The sequence below is a fragment of the Mytilus galloprovincialis genome, chromosome 10, assembly GCF_965363235.1.
Source record: "Mytilus galloprovincialis chromosome 10, xbMytGall1.hap1.1, whole genome shotgun sequence".
NCBI classification, from domain to species: Eukaryota; Metazoa; Mollusca; class Bivalvia; order Mytilida; family Mytilidae; genus Mytilus; species Mytilus galloprovincialis.
In genome coordinates this window covers 11546435-11559938 of record NC_134847.1, presented here as the reverse complement: position 1 = coordinate 11559938, position 13504 = coordinate 11546435, and the positions used below count along the sequence as shown (strand labels likewise).

Here is a 13504-nt window from a genome sequence, read left to right as displayed (position 1 = left end):
GTCTGGATGGGGTTTGCAAACCCAATTAACCAAAAAATTAAATAAATAGAAAATTAGGTGTAAAAAGAAAAGACAAGGAGGGCCAAATTATAAAAAATGGGCAAAAAATATAAAGAATAGTGAAAAAATACAATAAAATTTAAAAATACAAAAATGAAGCATTCCCCATCCAGAACTTCATGTATGATTATGATAAACCAAAAAAATATATCTGCAAGTTCAGCTAAGAAATGTAAGAATAGGAAAATGAAGATAAGAGTATTTAACCAAAACGTTAAGTCATGGGAAAATGAATGTTGATTTCCCCTAACATGTGAAAATTTTTGCATGACCCTTAAAATATGTATAGCTACTAAATGTTGTCTGCTCTATGGTCGGGTTGTTGTCGCTTTGACACATTCCCCATTTCCTTTCTCAATTTTATTGTGCTTAAAAAACACAAAAAGCCATGAATAAGAGAGGAAACGATTTCGGAGATGTTCCTCATTGCTAAGGATAGGATATGATTACCTCTTCCTCATTAGTATCCACTCAACAGTATAAAGACACAAAGACAAGTACTATACTAATACTTAAGGTACACCTACTAAACTGGTCTTTTCCTTCCTATTTGACAATTAACATCTGTCACCATTGAATGCTAAACATCCTGGTTTTGGGACAAGTTTAACAATCCAGTGACAATACTGATTCCCTGTTTAAGTGTTTTATTTTAACATTAATTCTTTCTATATATATATATAGTTATGATAGTTTATTATTGTGCTGAGCCTGATCATTTGCCTATTTTTTTTTCAAATCTGTAAAGTGTATTAGTGTCTCCATAACAAACTACAACAATCTACAATAGATAAGTTGTAAATGTTGACAAGTTTTATCTGATGCAGAAAATTAATTGTCAGATGTTGTTGCATTTTCTTGGGATTGCTTAAGAAGTCCATAAAGAAAAAGTAAGATAGCTTGTAATTTCCTTGGTCTGGATTAATATTACTGAGAAATGGGAGATTTGATTGATCAGTGGGTAAAAATAGTTATTTGTATCGCCTCTGAGGATTGAAACATTGTTAGAATCTAGTTAACAGGATGTGTGTCACATGAAATATATATTTGTTATATATACTAACCGCATAAACTTTGTGATATATTTTTTACATGTTCATGACTTTTTTATTTTAATACCTTTCTCAGCACAAACCCCTTCAGTTCCACTTAAGGCACTTTGAAAAGGGTCTAAAAGGCTTTTTTTAATAGAAAACTCTACCAAGAAGAAAATCTTTGATGGAGGTAGATTGATTGATTGTTCATCATGTGTTAGTTATATATCTGATGGCATATTTTTATTTTAGAATTATACATGCAGGCATCTGAGAACTGCACAGATTTATAGCATCATTCAATATTTAAGGGTTGTTGTAAATACATGTCCTATACAAGCCCTTTTTTTAATAGAGAAACCATTGTTATATTAGAGAAGTAACAATACCATACAAGGTTCCATAAAACAATCTTGATTGGCTTAGATCTACTAATTATTGAGAGATAATGTATATTCCTACTGTTTAGTAAGTGTTATTAGGCATGAAAGGAAGCATTAAATCAATACCAAAGACAAATTAAACAAAACCATGTCCTTTGAAAATCCAATGATTTCAGATTTCACAAAAGGACTTCTTTGTCATTTCATTTCCTTAAAGGTAACACTTTGATCAATAAACTCCTGCTACTAAAGTAACAGAAATGAAAGAGATATCAGGAAATGGTTCTGAACAAAGTTGTCAATACAGATGTATAGTTGGAGGGATAGTAGATTAATTAGTCTCAAGATAGGATTTTTATTAAAATTTACAAGATATAGCACATGCACTCGTCTCAGAAAAAAATAAAGGTATATAGGAATTTTTTTGGGGGGATGAGTGCCTGTGAGTTATAGTCTTATTTCATATTTTTGAAATTTTTGAAATTTTAATTTTCATTTTTGAATGTGATGATTTCAATCATACCACATCTTATTTTGGTTATATTTGAAAAAAAAATAAATTATGAACCATTATCATGATAGTACATGTATACTGTATGCTGCATTTATAACCCATATAATATTATCCTAAGTAAGCTAGTAATTTGTCTGGGTTTGTCCAGCAATGAATTGAAAAATTATTAAGTGTGTGAAGGTTTGGGACAGATTAAATTTCAGTCCTGCATATAGTGTAGCTGTCAATAACTTGTTATAAGAGGTATAGAGATGAAGATCAGCAATGCCTTTGTAGTATGCTGAAGAGTGTCTTTGGTATAATGTTAAAGAGTATGTGTCAGAAGAAAGTTTAGAGTCAAGTCAAATGGATGTCATAGCTTTTTGTTGATGGTGATAGAAACATTAGGCCAGTTTAAACCTAGTCCGGTAAGTATGTTTTTGCATGATAAGATATATATAAGTTAATGGTATATTAGAATTTGTTCTCCAAATTAAACAATGACGCATTAAAGGCTTTAAATTGTAAAATGTTAGTTTTGTAGAAACACCTTTAACAAAAATGAAAGCATTTGTGACTTAATGTGTTCATTGTTTAGTCATACGTTTTTTGATTGAGTTAAGTCTGCCAATTGATATTTTATCTTATGTTTTTCTTTGTTGTGATGTTATGCTATTGTTTCAGAAAAAGGGAGAAGGTTTGGATCCATTAAAATATTTAATCCCGCTGCAAATTTTTGCACCTGTCCTAAGTCAGGAATCTGATGTACAGTAGTTGTCGTATATATGTGTTTCTCGTTTCTCGTTTTGTTTATATAGATTAGACCGTTGGTTTTCCCGTTTGAATGGTTTTACACTAGTAATTTTGGGGCCCTTTATAGCTTGTTGTTCGGTGTGAGCCAAGGCTCCGTGTTGAAGGCCGTACTTTAACCTATAATGGTTTACTTTTTAAATTGTTATTTGTATGGAGAGTTGTCTCATTGGCAGTCACACCACATCTTCCTATATCTATATATATAGAGAGATAAATTGAAGGAATTCAGTAATTTGCAACTATTTGAATTATGATAAGTTCTATGAGCATTGTTAAGGCAATTTTCAGTCTTCAACAATGGACAGGTGTCTATAATGATTGTAAAAAACTTGATAATTGGTCTGATATGGAATCAAAATCCATACTTTTCTACATATTATATATATTATATATAAAACATTATACATTGTGATTGGTATTTATTATTTGATAAGAAAAAAAGGACATGTGTGATATACATCAATAATAATATAAATTACATGTCGAGCATGTATTTGTCAATGAGACAGTAACCAAACAACACAAAAATAAACACCAAAAGACAATTTGATACTCGTTGGAAAATGTTTAAAAAAATGGCTCATCAAAGATACCTGGCTTATAATTTTGTACGCAAAAGACTCATCTGATTTAGTGACACTCAAATCAAAAAGTTAAACAGCCAAATATAAAAGTATGAAGTTGAAGAGCATTGATCATGAGGGACTAAAATTTTGAAAGATTTTGCGGAATACACGCTTTGGTAATATATACCTGAGCTAGAAACCCTTAATAATATAAACAATTCAAAGAACATTTCTATATTGACTATATTGGTTAATTTATTCATTTCAGGGGGAAATCCATTGGAAAGGCAGCTGCTAAACAGCACCCGGAAACCCGAACATATAAAAAAAAGGGGAATTCCCAAATTGATTTCGGCACAAAAATAAATTGGAAAACACCTGCATTAGACCAAAATGTTATGACATTAATTACTGGTAGATAAATACGTCTTTTACTGTTTATTTATTTATTTACTTGTACAGCTGAAAGTTTGAAATTAATTTTTCAATCTTTATCATCTGCGAATGTTGATTTTGGAATTTCTTTATCAATATTTACACATTGGAAAATAATTTGTTACTTTATTTAAGAAAGTTAAATTAACCAATTTAAATTACAAAACAAACTTTAAACATGGATTATCTGGCAACTGAATATTCTAAAATTGACTTCATGCTGTTTTGATTTGAATTTTACTATTGAGATTTGATTTGTTTTTTTGTTTTACAGGTGTTTATGGAATGTTTTGTGGGAAATGTCAAGAGCAAATTCTGAAGTTATAAGCTAAAAAGACAGCTTAGACTTAAAGACAGAAATTTAAAGGTAATCCTTTTATCCTTATTTATTCTTATGAAGAATGGTTATTCTAATGCAACAACATTTGTAACATTCATTTTGATTGGATAACGTCATTTATTTACATGGCATCAATTGTTAATTGATGCCATGTAAATAAATTGATGCTATTGGACGTACGCACAAGCGCAGACGGCATATGGCAAATTTTAAATACATTTTTTAACGTTGTTTTCTGTCAGTTTCATTAGAATGGAGATAACACTATTGTATTTTAAGCTCCGACGGCATCCATTGGGGATTTGATGGTCGCAAATACCCGTTTACTGTAATCTGATGTCATAACTTTTCTAAACCAATCTAATTTTTTTAGTTTTGCAGTGAATCTCTGTAACCACTACACTCATACTGACTTTTGATTGATCGATCAGTTGCGATCATGAATTTGAATTTCTTGCAGGTCAGATATAAATTTTACAAGCCTATAGCCTAGAGGACCTGTGGACTAAGCTTGAAGACATGCTTTATATGATATTTCCTATACTGATTTTATTTGTATGTTGATTTAAGTTTGTTTTTTAAGTCCATTGATCCAGACATAAGACTAATATAAAGCTTTACTTAAAGTCTGTAAATACAAGACAATTATACAAATATAAGGTCAGACATAGTCAGAGCCAGGGGTTGCAATCCCCCTATTCTTTGTTAATTTTATATATTTTTTTGTTCATTTCTAAATCATTTGAACGTTTCATGGTGCTCACCCCTTTCCAAATGGCTGGATCTATGTCTGACGTGGGTTGAATCTAAAGAAGCAATCTTTACTTGGCTTATGAACCTTGTTACTTGTAGTCTTTTGCCTAATGTGTGTCTTTGTCATGTAGAGAATATGATGTTGATGGCAGGTCTTTATTTGTCTCTTTTGTTGAATTTTTCACGCCTTTCAATTATTCTCATGGCAATTTTCTACATGGTATATATTGCATTGATATAGATCTGTCATTTGTTTGAAACTTCTAGATGTCTTTATGGTTATTAAACAGTGTTGCTGAGTTCAGGGGCGGATCCAGCCATTTCAAAAAGGTGGGGTTCCTAACCCAGAGTAAAGGGGGGTTTCAACTAGATGCTCCCATTCAAATGCATTGATCGTCCCCAAAAAAAGGGGAGTTCCAACCCCCTCCCCCTCCTCATCCGCAAATGGCTGTGTTGATGTTTCATTGAGCTTTACCCCCACATCTTTTATTATCTTTACTATTTCTTAATTCTCTGATGGTAAGATGTTTTAAATAAAGATTAACCTGTTAACTGTAATAGGAACCTAAAAAAATATCCATTGTTGGCAGACCACTTAGATGAGTGTCCCTGACAGTAGATAATTGAAAATGGAAGTGTTCCAAACAAACTAAACTATAGTTGCCTATAATTGCTTACTTTCACTTCATTTAAACTTTGGTGATAGTTGTCTCATTGGCAATCATACCACATCTCCTTACTTTTAGTTTTATAAAGAATAAATAAAAACTTCATCATGGACATGCTAACAAATTATAAGATATATTTTTGATTGAATTCAAACAATAACGGTATAAATTTTTTATAACAGATATGACGTCACAAAATGCATTTGAAAATAGTTTTTCACTCAAGAATCATTATGAGAACGTCAATGTCTCTGTCATTTTGGTCTCTTGTGGAGAGTTGTCTCATTGGCAATCATACCACATCTTTTTTTTTTAAATTAGAAGGCTTAAAATCAGTCATATAAGAAGAAAACAGATTTTTTCATGTCGCTGATTTAATAAAATCCTTGCATTTGATCAGTTCAGTCAACTTAGTGTCATTTCACCGTACGTACGTAGTAAATGTCCATTATAAAGACATTATCACATTCTATTATCATATATTGCCGATTATTGATTAATGATTTAATAGACTGGTAATATTCAGTGTAAACCGGTCATACTTGGGATTATTATTATTTTAATATCATTGTGGCTCATGATGTGATATATAATTTCTTTTGTTACTCAATAAAAATTGTGTTTAATCCTTGTACTTTAATATACCTACCTGTCAGAAAAAAATTTGAATTATCCTGACTTACTAATAAGTTGTTTTTTTTGGCATTTTAAAAATACAAATTTACAAATAGTGAAAGGAATTTGTCAGTTCGATATTAAAAGTGCTTATATAGGGATTCGATTTTATGTAACAAACCTTTCTAATATTGTCGGTTTATAAATTTTTAGATTTAGCATTAGTTGACCTTAACTATAGACCTTTGGCTATTATTTTTGAGGTCCTTTTTAGTCATGGATCTCTTTAATTGTGTCACATTTTTATACATCTTCGGATTTCAAATATTCATCTTTGAGTGTCCTGATGAAGGTAAATCCTAGAAAGCTCTTCAGATGCAGGAGTTCTTGTCCTTAAATGGGTCAATATCTTTAATTGTTTTTACATAAGTGATAATGGTTACGTTTTTTCCTGTAGCTCAGTCCATATCGTAAACTTAGATATGTATGATAGCTCGTTTTGAAGCTGTGACATTTTCACATATGTGGTTAAATTTTCGGGTATGAATAGAATTACTTTTTCCGTAAATTAGCATACCCCGAACATCCTTTTGTGATGCGGCTCCTTGTGGTAAAATATCCCCTTTTTAACACAATAAGTTCTTTGAAATTTAATACTTTGAACACATTTAATACTAGCTCCATAGTTTTTACACATTTATTCTATGTTCCTCTACTTTCCTAATCACCACAAATGGTTAAGTTCAGTCATTTGTAAAAAAATAGAAACATGTCCAATATCACTACACAGAGATTTTTTCTTTACACGTGACTTTTGAGTTCCTCATTTCAAGGCACATTAGGTATCTTGTCCCAAATGATGATTTTTTTTGTTTACCCTTTTTTTTTTTACATATATATAGTTGAAATCTATAGTAGAGAGGAACTCTAAGCAAAAAAATGATCAGAAAAAAAGATTCACATAGATATTGAGTTTTGAATCAATTCATTTAAAAATAAAAGTCACCCCTCATAAAAGATATATTGTCAGTGCCATGCAAAAAGCAAATTTCAGGGGCAACAATCTACTGTGCCCCTGCTTGTTTTCATTGTAGAGTCTACACTGTTTCTTATATGCTGAATGTAAAAAAGGGTACCAGTAAAGATCATAATTATGCTAGTTTAAGTTGACACACTATTATAGTCTCGATGCAAATTGCAGACTTCCCAATAAGTATTCCATGAAAATTGAAATTGTAACGCTACTGATGTTTTTTGATCCATTGAATATTTCCATTTTTAAAAGATGATTAAATTGAACATTCAATTTCATGTCATACCAAAACATTAAGCCTTTCACAGATATGCTTTATTACTTCAAATTTTTCTGGTTAAAAAGTTTGGTATGGTCATCTTAACTTGTCATGTTAATGATAAATTTTACCATCTTTGACATCTGACCGAAAGCATAAATGATAAAACATCTTTATTCACACTTTAATTGCTCTCCTAAACTTTTATATCGTTGACAACATTAAAAGGTAGGTACCTTTTACAAAACTATAGAGTGTAGAAATTTTAATCTATTTTTTTTTCTAAATTTAATTTTTTTAACATTTTCAGATCAATTAATGAAATTGTCTCCTCAGACCTGTAGTATAAAGCAATATGCTGTGTTTGTGGTGTAAATGTATCTCCTAGGGAGAAAAGTGAAAAGGACAAGATAAGTGCAGGTATTTATAAAGTACATTTTTACCTACTCGGACACTCACAAATGTCAATATTCACATGACAGTCAGGTGAGAAAAAACAAAAAGGTGTGAGGATCATGTGAGAAAAAAAATACTGTTCTATAAATAAACATACACATATATCATGATGATAAAGGATTTATGGCTAACTTTCATCTTAAACTGACATATATAAGTAGCACAACACTGTCTCAGTGTCTGATCTGTTTTCTTTGATCAACAGTCTTTGTCTATAGCTAGGTTAAATTATTCTAAACAACATTTAAAATTTTTTTTTTAATCTTTAAGTCATTTTAAAGCCAATATATATTAGTCTTTTTGGATGGTTTATCATAATTAATAGTTATCAATTGTCATGGATTTTATTGGAAGCACAGCCACAGCACTGTCTGAACATTTTTCTTAAATCAGTGTCTTTTATAAGTTAATTTATCCATAATTTCACAATGTTATTTTTAAATCTTTGACTCCTTTAAACATGAGACTTTCTAAATACTGTGGCTTCATCAATTTCATGGCTTACCAATTTTCGTGAATTTCATTGGTTACAGGTAAACTACATATTTAAATGTTCAGTAAAGTACAAATTTTCTATAAATGTATAGGTTGGTAGGCACTCTTTGGAAAAACTACTAAATCAAAAATCATTGAAAATACAGTTTTTCATCAATCCACAAAAAATGGTATCAACAAAAATAAATGTAAAGAATCCATATTATACATAGATAACAGTTTTTTTATAAGTCCACAATTAAACAAAAACTTCGTTTGACTTTGCCTTATTATACAGGGTTTTGTTACTACTTAAGATAGGTAGGGATTTAAATTTTTTTGGCCAACAACATAAGTTAACTGTTTTAGGCAGGAAAACAGCATTAGCGCAGAAAAAAAGAAATCTTTTAAAAAAAACGGAAACAATTGCTGTCTTATTTTAGTAAGCTGTTTTAATGTGGGTAGATAATAAAAAAAAAGGAGGTGTGGTATGATTGCCAATGAGACAACTGTCCACAAGAGACCAAAATGACACAGACATTAACAACTATAGGTCACCGTACAGCCTTCAACAATGAGCAAAGCCCATACCGCATAGTCAGCTATAAAAGGCCCCGATAAGACAATGTAAAACAATTCAAACAAGAAAACTAACGGCCTTATTTATATAAGAAAATGACGAAAAACAAATATTTAACACATAAACAAACGACAACCACTGAATTACAGGCTCCTGACTTTGGACAGTCACATACTTAAATAATGTGGTGGGGTTAAACATGTTAGCGGGATAAGTCCACATACAACATTCAGGTCAATTTGACCATACACTAACAAAACTGATTGATACTCATTACTGACCTTAAAAATTGTGTAAGAGAAATTCTAATGAGGTTTTATATTATCAAAATAATAAGATAAGATATGTAGGAGTGGATAGGGGTTTAGAGAATAATGGACAAAACAAATGAAGAATAGAGAAAAATGGAAAAAATAAAAATAAACAATAAACAAGAATAAGGAGGTAATTATATAACATATAAGCTGCGTCTTACAGAAATTGACTTTATGCAAATGATTATCATTAAATCTGTTGAAAAAAAATTCTCCAAAAAGTCTTTGACAGTTAAGAAATAGAATTAGATTGTTATTCAGGAGAAACCTACAAAAAAGAAGAAAAATTATCTCAGACATTTTTTCAAAATTGATCAAAGTCTTATACATGTACATGTATACATGCTCTTGCATAAGGTTAATTTCTATCCGACCCAGCTTATATTAAGAATAAAGAATGATACTGGCAAAAGGTTAAAAGATTAAAGAAAATTGGCCTAAACAATTAAAGAATACAGAAATGAAGGTACCCCCACCCCCCTCCTTTTCCAACCCTTGATATTTAATGATATACAATCTAAAAAAAAGAGAGATTGCTACTAAATAACACAAATAAACAATAAACGATACAAATGTGTAACATAAATTTAGAGAAATTATCAAATTATCTAGAAAAAAATCTGTGTTTGTTTGTTAATGTTTTTCATTTTATTTTCTTATATGCTTGACTAACATGCTTCCTCTCACTATGCAACAAATCATTAGTATGTACATGTACTGTATAACTAAATCTTATCAGTCAAACCAACTGTTTTATAAAAGGTGTACACTTTTAAACATTATTAATGAGATCAAAATTAAAGAGTTCAATTGAAGTGTGATAAAAGTTATATATTGTTATGTTTTTTGTCAGATCTCTCTGACTGTTTAACAGATTTCTCACTGTAATCGTTGACCTTGAATTAAAGGTTATCAAACTACTTTGTATTTAATGATCCCTTCTCTTTGTTTGAGTTAGTCTTTTTCCACTTCTGTAAGCTTAGGTATTCAAGAGTTCAGGTATTTTGGGATTAGGTGACAGTTGAATAGGTTTTCTTTTATTTGATGTTTACTTATACTGATGTATATATATATATATATATATATATATATAGGTATCATGTTCTGGTAACAGCATTAGAATGTTTAACACAGATGTAAATTTTCGCAGATATTTTTTTTTTTCAAATTTATTTAGAAACTGATGATTATAATCAGAGACTGAATCAGGGCATGCTGTCCGATTATTTAAATAAATCGATTTTAATTTTACCGTAGATACACATCACTAGTGATCACTAGTGGGATTTCAATATTTCTACTATTAAAAATTAAAAATCCTTTACTGCTTAGGCCCTTACTTGTAAACTTTGTGATTTGATTTCAAAAGTTGCAAAATTATATCACTCTAAAAAAATGAGTTGGTTTACAGTGTTACCTAAAGGTGCATTCACACGATACGATTTTCCGTTCGATTTTCCATTCGACTTGACACCGTCGCACAGGTAAATCGTACAGCGTTCTGTTCACACGATACGATTTTCCATTCGATTTTCATCAGATTTGAACAAGTGCTTTTTTATATTTCTAAACGCAGCAACTTCCGAAATTATCTTTATATGCAAGTATTATTAAAGTTGAAACAAATATTATTGAGTTATTTATCGAAGGGTGATTTGATAATGAATTTCCAAGGACTATAATAATATTCCTAAATTCTCCAAAATATTTGTTTCGTCTAGCCAGTTTTTTTTTTTTTATGTATACCTGTAGCTTTTACTACTTTATCAGATAAGTAAATATGTTAATGAGTAAGACACATGGTATATAAAATTTGTAATATAAATAAAATGATGGCAGCTTGAAGACCTTCAACTAATATTGGAAATTGATCACGTTACAGTTTTATCCAATGAAATGGAAGCTCGCGCAAATCACTTTTGGGCTTCGTGTATGATCGTCTGTATATTTCATGTAATAGAACCCCTGAATTTGCAGAAAGTAAAGAACATGTCGGATTTTCCCGATTTTTTTTTTTAATTTTGCGCCCTGTGTATGATTGTAGGCGCAGGTAATTTCATAATGTCATCAGACTGAGGTAAACAAAAATGTCGGATTCCAGCGACAAGGACTAAATAATTTTTATTTTTTTTTTCAATGTATCATACAAATTAATCATATTTTACAGAATTTTCATCTAATTGAAAAATGCTTTTCTTCCGTTATTTATTAGATTATAATTTATTAAAACACAATTTTAATGATAAAACAATATTTTAACAGTGGCGGATCCAGGGGCGTAGATAGTGTACGTCCCCTAATCATGTTTTTTTCACAGATATTTGTAGCCGATATTTATTCCTTTTTGTATAGGTAACCCCCCCCCCCCCCCCCCCTTTTAAAATCGAAATTTAATTGAATTTTCGCAAAGGAAATGATAGTTTAACATTTTATTTTTTTTCAAAACTGAAAGAAGAAACATTAAGTAATTGTTTCCAAAATTAAGGGAATTCGTAACAATCCTATATAGTTTGAAAAGGGTTTCTTGAAATGTGGTACACATAATTTATTGCTTTTTCTTATAAAATGAAAACAAATGAAGATCTTGACCTTTTAGTATGTTTTACAGTTTCCTAAATATTTTAGAGGCGGATACATTTAAAAAAAAAAGGTGGAGCTTCAGCCATGGAATAACATGAAAGTGAATATGTTATACCATGGCTGAAGCTCCGCCTTTTTTCCTTTGGATTCTAGTCGAGTTGCATATTTAATTAGCAAAGTATGGTACAACATAAATTTGCATATAATATACCATGGTTTTCCCTCACCACACTTTTTAAGCAAATTATTTCATAAAAACATCAAAGGAAAAAATCCAATTTATGTTACAAAAAATGGTTGATTAAATAGGGAATCACTGAAGCATAACTGTAGCCCTTCTTAGGCAGTCAATGGGCCCCCTTTTATGAAAATTTCTGGATCCGCCACTGGAAGTGGTATAGATTTTATTTTTCATTCGATTAAGATAGATTATTTTCCATTGTGTTATTCATTTTGGTCCCTTTCGGTATAAAGTCAATGAGTGTAAAGGGTAAAAAACTACTGAAAATCACACTTAGCTACACTTTTCTTAAGGGTATTTCATATTCTTATTTTCAAACCGAAACGTATGGGGTCTTTTGCATAATGTTCCTAATTTTCATCTCGTTTAAAAGTTAGAATTAAATGCATTAACCGTATCCAAATCCTTACTGTGTCCCCACTTTTTGTTTCAACACTTATTAAATTGTACTGCAATTTCGCGGGCATCATCTAGTGTATGCTTATATCAAAGAAAATACATCGGCTTGCGACGTTCTATCAATGTATTCTATATTCTTTATATTTGGAGAAATGGAACAAAACATCTGTTATTCAATTTTTAATAACTGGATTTAAGTATGGCCGTTGCAATTTGGGTACTCTTCATTACGGAATCCTGTATCGTTTGGAGGTCTGTTCAGACCAATTTTTCTTTGATTCAATATGGATTCAAAATCAAAGTTTTATTTATTGTCAATACATAGCAAACAAAGTAACACAAGCTCTAGTGAGCTATTAAAATCGACATTTTTTTTTCAAAATTCAAAATTAAATTGGTGTTAACAATGATAAATCTACAAAATAAACACAGAAAGGAAACTTTTGTCAAAATAATAAAAAAAAAGTAGGTGAAAATTTTTTCAAAATAGGTAAAATTTATACTATTGTTACTATGTATATTGTTTTGGTGAATTATTTGTAAAAAAAAATAATGATAATACATTGTATTAATCAATTCATTATGAGCTCTTTTATTTGGGAATAAAACATCCTCTTTTAAACGCTTTGTCGATTACCACTGTGCCTGAAGTGAGAAATTTATAAATAGATATCAGAACGCGGACGTGATAGAAAGCCTAATTTAGAAAATTGTCTAGTCTAGAAGAAAGCCGAGAAGGAAATAAGTTGAGTTAAAAGTGAATTAATACTTAAGATTTGCATCATATACGGCTTGCACATTCAATGCACGGAACTGCTCACGACAAACAAATGCTGGCACCTCGTCATCATTTGAAGATATGTTGATAGTGGGTCTTCCCATGGATAGAAACATGCAAACGCCTGTGTATGAAACACTTCCTTATTTTTTTGTAATTCTTGAACAGGCAAATTCATCCAATGCCCCTCCTCCTGACTTTGGAAGTGCTAAGGGATGTATTGCATTTAC

At 30.6% G+C, this 13504-nt stretch overlaps 1 long non-coding RNA gene across 1 annotated transcript in view; it reads left to right on the top strand.

Annotated features, from left to right (window-relative positions):
- Positions 1-3613: 3613 nt before the first annotated feature.
- Positions 3614-13504, top strand: part of LOC143048966 (uncharacterized) — a 46957-nt gene continuing 37066 nt past the window's right edge. Inside the window, exons 1-3 of the long non-coding RNA XR_012969966.1 lie at positions 3614-3763; positions 4059-4151; positions 7763-7872. This is a non-coding gene — a long non-coding RNA (uncharacterized LOC143048966). The remainder of the gene's footprint in view (positions 3764-4058; positions 4152-7762; positions 7873-13504) is intronic.